Here is a 7,488-nt window from a genome sequence, read left to right as displayed (position 1 = left end):
ACCGTAGGAACCAGTTTAAATCAAAAAAGTATGAGAAGAAGTGAGTAGAAGTATGAACTCCTCGTCCTGAGCTCTGATACCACTTGTTGGACCGTTCTATGACCCTGAAAAGTCAGTTAAGGTAGTTCATCTTTGTGTACAAAGGCGGAATCAGTGTAGACAAAGTAACAACAGCTTTTCCTTTCAATTTCCTTCTCTATTAATGCTTTCTGAGTAGATTTTGACAGAGTTTCGACACCTATAGCATGACCTGATTTCGCTCCAATGGTTACAGAATGAAATCGCACATGGGTTTATATAGTATGCCTGATTTCGCTCTAAACTACATGAGCGAAACCCCATGTGACCTAATAAGCGAAATCACCAGGTACCTATGAGCGAAACCTACTCTAACTATGTACACAAAAGCGAAATTACAAGAACATGATTTCGCTTATAATGACATATGTGTCATCATGAGCGAAATTAACATATTAAACCCAATTTTAACTTTCGTGCTCCAATCTAACCTATCTAGACCTAAGACTTAATACAAACGTAGTCAACAGACATTTAGTGCACCAACAAAACTATTATAAGCTACTAGCACAGTGATGATCCTCAAAGAAATCTTTTGTTAGATATGTAGTAAAGATTCTTCAATAATTTATCGTTTCCTGAGTACAACCTTTGACAATCAATCATGCTTCTTCGTGTCTTGACGTTTATATTAGGATTTGGTTTAGTTATGAACACTCTTAGGTAATTCAGTCAAATCCCAAACGTTATACGAACACATAAAATCAGTTTTACTAGAAAACAGTTTTATTCCATTCAGAAGATTAACTGATGCTAGAGGCTTAATTAGAAGAGATAGGATCAGTAAACTTTTCCAAAATCCATTTCAACTTCAGTTAGGGAGGTTATGTAATCATCAAAGTTAGTAGGTTTTTAAAACTAGATGACCTCCTAAGTTGATTATTGGGTTTATTGGAAGTTTCAGTTTTATGGATTAGCTCTTGGTTAGGTTGCTATCATTTTTAGGATTCTAAGTTAGTAAGAGTTGGTGCAGTATGGTGTACAAGAGGTGTAATCGGAGTTAAATTCGGAGTGAAATTTAGTGACACTCTTCCCCCCGCCTCTTGTATTCCTTGCAAATCATGATAAGGACTTTGACTGCTCCCACTGACCTTAGAAATCTTGTTGAGGATTATGTTAGTCCAGGTAAGAAATCTAAGTGTGCCCACAATTAAGCAACAATGAAACTTTTGTAAGAGAAGCATTAGATTTTAAGGAGACAAGTTTTGATGGAACAGTGTCGTGATGGAGCGGTGTCTTGTACAAGAGGTGCAAATTTAGGTAATGTGAAATTTTCACTCCCCCACCTCTTGCAACTATTGCAAGTTATTATTAAGACACTTAATGCTCCAACTGATCTGTGATATCTCTAAAATGCTACAAGGGAAATTTCAATGAGGTATGTGACGTGGGAACCTATCATATATATGTTAGACTTTATTTGATTTCTTTAATGTCCAGATATCAAAAGAAACTTTAGGGACATATTTAATAGAAATCTTATTAAGTGTATATATGAATATATTTCTTCTAAGACCGTGGGCCATATGCGACAAAATTTAGATACAAGTTGACAGTCTTTAAATGATAAATGAATTATGTCTGAATATTCTATTTGGAATAAGTTCCACAAATGTTAATGAATGACTTATGATGGACCCATACTTATTCCTTAAGCCAAGTCATATTTTAGGGCTTTAACGTCATGATTTAAAATCACTTAAAATGATATTAGTTGAATAATCATCCTCATTAACCATGTCATGATTTCTCATGAATTTCGGTTGTAATGGATGAAATTTATAGGTCTCATTTTCCTTTTGTCAAATTCTCATTTGCATGATAACAAAAGTTGTGAAAATGTAAGGTATCATCTAGTTTCATCTTAGTAATGTTTCTATCCATATATTTAGAACAAATAAATAGAGAGTTTAAGGTAAGTGTGACTTTACGTTGACTATGCAAACCTCACAACCTTCATAACATTGCTTTATTATGATACTATATTCTGACTAATCTTCAGAATATATATAAGGTATCGAAAAACGTTGTTAGAAGACTGCTTTTTATGGTTCTTATAGCCTTAACTTTTTTATTTTGTCACTAACTCTCATGTTAGTTATTTGTCGAGTTCTGACAAGAAATGTATGAAACTAGAGTCAACTAATCATGTGTTAATTGGAATATTAAAATTAGCAGACTTAAATATCATTAATAAGTGACTACCTAATTAACTTATTGTAACACCCCGAAAATATAAACCTTTATATTAGAATTATAAAGTATAAATAAACAAGAATTAACCAACTAGGAATTTTAACCTAGTTAATTACAAGTCTTGAGATAACTTACACTAAGGTTAAAACACTAAAACTTAAAGCTAGATGATAAGTGGAGGGACTAAACTAGTCAAATCTGAAAGTTAAATGCTGAAATAGAAAACAAAACACACAAACCACACACTGGTGGGTGTGTGTCGATCGAACAGAAGGAGGGCGACCAGGGGTTTATTCCAAACCCTAAAATTTTCATAAAATTCACAAATTGAAGCCGAAAATCTGCTCCAAATCAAGTTCTAAACACAAATTAATGATCACCTCGTTGTAGGGATCAAAAGGTATGTAAAATTTTGGTATTTTGATCCATCATGAATTCTAGGTTAATTGTGAAAAACTGAAATTGAGCGTAAATATGTCATGCATGAATGAATCTTGAAGTAATATGATTTCTAGAGTTAAACCCTAGGTGATTTCTTGTGAAAACCTTGCATCATGTTTGTAAGGTTTGGGGTTTACATAGTAGGGGATTAATGAGCTTGAAGAAACTTGATAAATACTAGAATTATGACTCTTGTTCTAGCGCAATCTGAATTGGTGAAGTAATTTCAGAAATATTGATTTTAAGACATGTGTAGAATTGTTTAATTGAAGTTAAATTAGATGCTAATTTCAAGTCATGAACTTGGTTTGGCTTATATAAAAATTTGATCCGCTAGGTGTTTGATAAAATGCCTAAGTAGAGATTAAAATGTTAAAAATTGGATGAAAACGCAGATTTGATTATTTTGGTAATGATGCGTTAATGATCATAAAAGAGTTCTAAATCAATTGTGAATTGAACTCTCTAGGCAAGGAGTCCGGATCATCAAGCGGACAAGCCGGAGGAAATACGCGTGGGAAGGGTGTGCCCTAAAGGTACGAAATTTACCGTTTCATTACATTAAGATTATTTATTAGTTTTATGTCGTCATTTTGAAACATGGTAAACAAGATAGACCAATATGTCACGAAAGTGACTTTGTGTCTTAAACAAGTAAAAACGGGTCAAAACAAGTGATAGAAATGGATTCTTAGAATGTCTTGAATGGTGCCTAAATTCCGGCATCCAAACGGGTGAAAACAAGTTTAAGAGTAAACTTGATGTGGGTTACCATTACTTGATGAATGATTATAACCCAAGCGTAAGTCGTGTAGCGGACACGCTAAACTAGTTGAGAAACTTAACTCCTAATACAGGAGTTAAAGTTCGGAATTGTAAGCAAGTCAAGTAGTGTAAAAAGGTGAGCTCGAAACCTTGGAAATAAGCATGTAGATTATTGCGTAAGCGATCCCTCAAGAGGGAAGCGAAACATGATAGTGGGTAAAGTTCGAATATGAGTAATTAGCCTCAGTCATGTGTTAAACGGGTTCAAAAATTAAATTACAGCGATGTAAGAAAAGAATCGGCAAAACTGCAAAAACAAGAAAGAATGTACAGCAGCTACCGTAAATTACGGTGGCTACCGTAATTTACGGTAGCAAGTAAAATGTTACGGTGGTTTTCTACTGAGTTACGGTAGACCACAGTTGCCCAGGGGCCACCGTAACTTACGGTGGCTACCGTAAGTTACGGTAGCGCCCAGTTACGAAAGCTGAATTTTCTTATTTTCGGTTACTTGAAATTGTTTTTGAACATAGTTTCGATTATGTTAATTTCCAAGGATGTTAATACTAACGTTTATCTAAAATTTCAGTTTCTAGGTAATCCAAGTATGGGGGATGATGATCAAGCAAAAAGAAATCGAACCGAACACACAAACCAACGCTTCCGCACTTGTTATGTTTTGTTTTAAGGATATGTAAACACTTTAGTTGTGTCATGGATATTGTTTAGTAGGATCATAACGTGAATGTTATGTTTAGGTATGGTCTTTAAATCATCAAGGTTTTTGTAAACTCTGAATTTTGGTACCAAATGCAAGGTTTTATATCATTAATCTAGTATTTTAAGCTGGGTCTTACACTTATCCAACTATTCTTCTGAATAATGGATAGTCTCGTTGCTTATGCCTAGTCTAATGGTATAATTATGCTGTGAGATTCTACCTTGAAGAACCTTAGAGTTGGGATTTTGTTCTTGTATTTTGACTATGGACCTTAGAACAATCCTCTTTTAAGATTTCAGTGGTTGTAAGGTGAACAACATCTTATTTTCCAGTTTCAAACATTTATTTCTCTGTACATATGTTGCTTATCAACACACTCATTATACTTTGGTAATTTTAAGTGTTATAGTTGATTTATAAGGCATCAAATTGTACAAGTGAAAATCTTAGTATGTAATGTACTAGAAAATGTACTTATTTCCATGCGTAAGCCCTTAAATTTATGGGTCATGGTATTGTACATTATTATGTGTTCACATATACCACTTAGGTTTATAGTTGATAATTTTAATGAAGACATGCATCTTAGGAGTTCTTGTGATTATTCTACAGTAATAGATTAGTCTTAGGAAAAACTTAATCTGGAATAACTTTAGTGATAGCATTTATGTTAGAGAGTTCTTGATTATCATAAGAGACATCACGGTCGATTTATCCTATTCATCATGCTCTAATTTTCTTCTGTAGTATCTTTATCAAAAGAGAGAATAGGATTATCGTGTCGTAAGAGATAATCAAGGATTTAATTGAAGAGCTAATCTTATAGAAACTTTAAATAAAGCAAAACATTTTAGGTTTAAGAATTAGAGTGGATGAGATATTGATTTATAGAAGAAAATTGCAGTGAGTAAAATTATGGGTACTAAAAAATAAGGCAGACAAAATGATCATAAGATTAATGAAGGATCATTAATGTGGGGATCACTATATGAAGAAGTTGTGATATGTCTATTACTAACATTAAAATAATAGACTTAGTTAAAATTCTACTTAAACGAAGACAAATCAGCTTTGGCCAGAAGTGTAATCATTTAAGCATGGAGTTAATTACATAGTTAATCCCTGTGGTTTGCACAAAATAACATACTTAGGTACTAATAGTTTAAAATCACCTTCTAGGGTATTAACTTTTCATTTTGTAACATTTAGAGGTATTAACTTCTAGGGTATTAACATAGGTAGTCCCTGTGGTTTGCACAAAATAACATACTTAGGTACTAATAGAATGTGATTTTAAGCCTACAAATAACGTTAATACCCCCAAACGTTATAAAATGAAAAGTTAATACCCTAGAATGTGATTTTAAACTATTAGTACCTAAGTATGTTATTTTGTGTAAACCACAGGGACTAACTATGTAATTAACTCTTTAAGCATGTGTGCAAAGTAATCGTGACAAATCAGCTTTGGCCAGAGATGAGACAATCACTTTAGTTATGCACTTGTTAAGAATGCTATACATGAATGAATTAAATCAGATTTGGTCAGAAATTAAGACATTCACGTTTGTAATGCATACTCAACATGGCTTTCATGATACATCAGAAGCTCATTCAAGTTAAGCCATTTTGGTTTTGTAAAACATTATTTGATTCTGATTAATTAACTAAGTATTTACAAAAACCAATTATTTAATAGCAAATCACATTAAACAGCCTAATAAAGTAATGAGGTTGAGATATCAAGTTAGTCTTAGGTCTCGAGTGAGATCTCGACTCAGTTATAAGATCTCGACTCGGTTATGAGATCTCAACTCAACTTGAGGTTTCGAGTGAGGTCTTGAGTGAGGTCTTATGGTCTCGAGTCGGAACCTCATGGTCTCGAGTCGGAACCTAATGGTTTCGAGTCGGAATCTTAGTCTCGAGTTATGAAGACTGACACCTCATGGTCTCGAGTGAGGTCTTATGGTCTCGAGTCGGAATCTTAGTCTCGAGTTATGAAGACTGAAACCTCATGGTCTCGAGTCGCAACCTTATGGTCTCGAGTCGGAATCTTAGTCTCGAGTTATGAACAGTGCCGGCCTAAGGGGTAGGGAAGACAAGCCACCGCTTTGGGCCTCCGACGTTCAAGGGCCTCCTATATTTAATTTATATTATATCTATCTTCACTTTTTTTATTTGGTCATGGACTCTGGAAACCAATAAAAACTTAGAAATTACAGCTCAAACTGAAATGTGGGAGGGAATCATCTTAAACAATGAAAGGTCGAACATTGAAATTGCAACTAATTAATTCTTTATTCGAACTTTGAAAGGTAGTAAAGTAAAAGAAAGCCAAAATTAAACATGTTCTTGTCTTTAAAATCAATAAACAAATTCTATTATGCTGTATTGTTGTTCAGTTAAATCAAAGTGCGAAATTTAAATTGAAGTTGTTAATCTGTCTTGCTGTAGTAATTTGTTCTGTTCAAGCTATTGATTGTTGAAGAGGTGCTATTTTTTGTTGCCCAAATTATACCCCCGATTTTATTTGTTCTTTGAGTTCGGTTGATCTTGAAGATACACAGAAAGCATCAAAGGAAACTTATAATCACTATGCTAACTATTAATTTTTGTCATCATTTGTTGACCTTTCAAAGTTTTTTTTATCTTAACTGTTAATTCAAGTTAAAGTATCTACAACTGTAAATATCTATTTGTTATGTGTTCATACTTAAAAGTATTATGTAGGACTGTAGGTGTAGTCTCGTTGCCATATGAGTTACTTCTTTATCATTTATGATCGTTGAAGCAGTGGTGGAGCTTGACCAAAAGTTTCGAGGGGGCGTAAAGTTACGGGACCGGATTTTTTTTCCTATCGTTATGTTTCGGGTCGGGTCAGGTCGGCTATTCGATTCAAGTCGGGTCAAATAATAATAGTTTCAAATAAAACTAACAAAAAATTCATTCATTCAAAGGACCCGTTCTTGCATATTTACAAAAACTAAATATTGTATAACAAACAAAAGACTTATATATATATATATATATATATATAATGATACGAGATAAATGGAACCTGGACGAAGAATTACAACTCATTATCTATTAAGTATATTAGATCTTGACATTTATGTAATTATAATTCTCGTTCATGAATAAAAATAAATAATGCATTCCTATAATCCTATTAACAATTAACAATAACTATAAAAGAATAAAGAAAAGAGTTGTTACCTAAATGCTGGTGGAACCGTGAATCACTGAATTGCAAATGGATAAGGATGGCACCACTTCCCAAATTGTGA

This window comes from Helianthus annuus, chromosome 2 (genome assembly GCF_002127325.2).
Source record: "Helianthus annuus cultivar XRQ/B chromosome 2, HanXRQr2.0-SUNRISE, whole genome shotgun sequence".
Classification (NCBI taxonomy): Eukaryota; Viridiplantae; Streptophyta; class Magnoliopsida; order Asterales; family Asteraceae; genus Helianthus; species Helianthus annuus.
Note: the sequence above shows the minus strand (reverse complement) of the source record.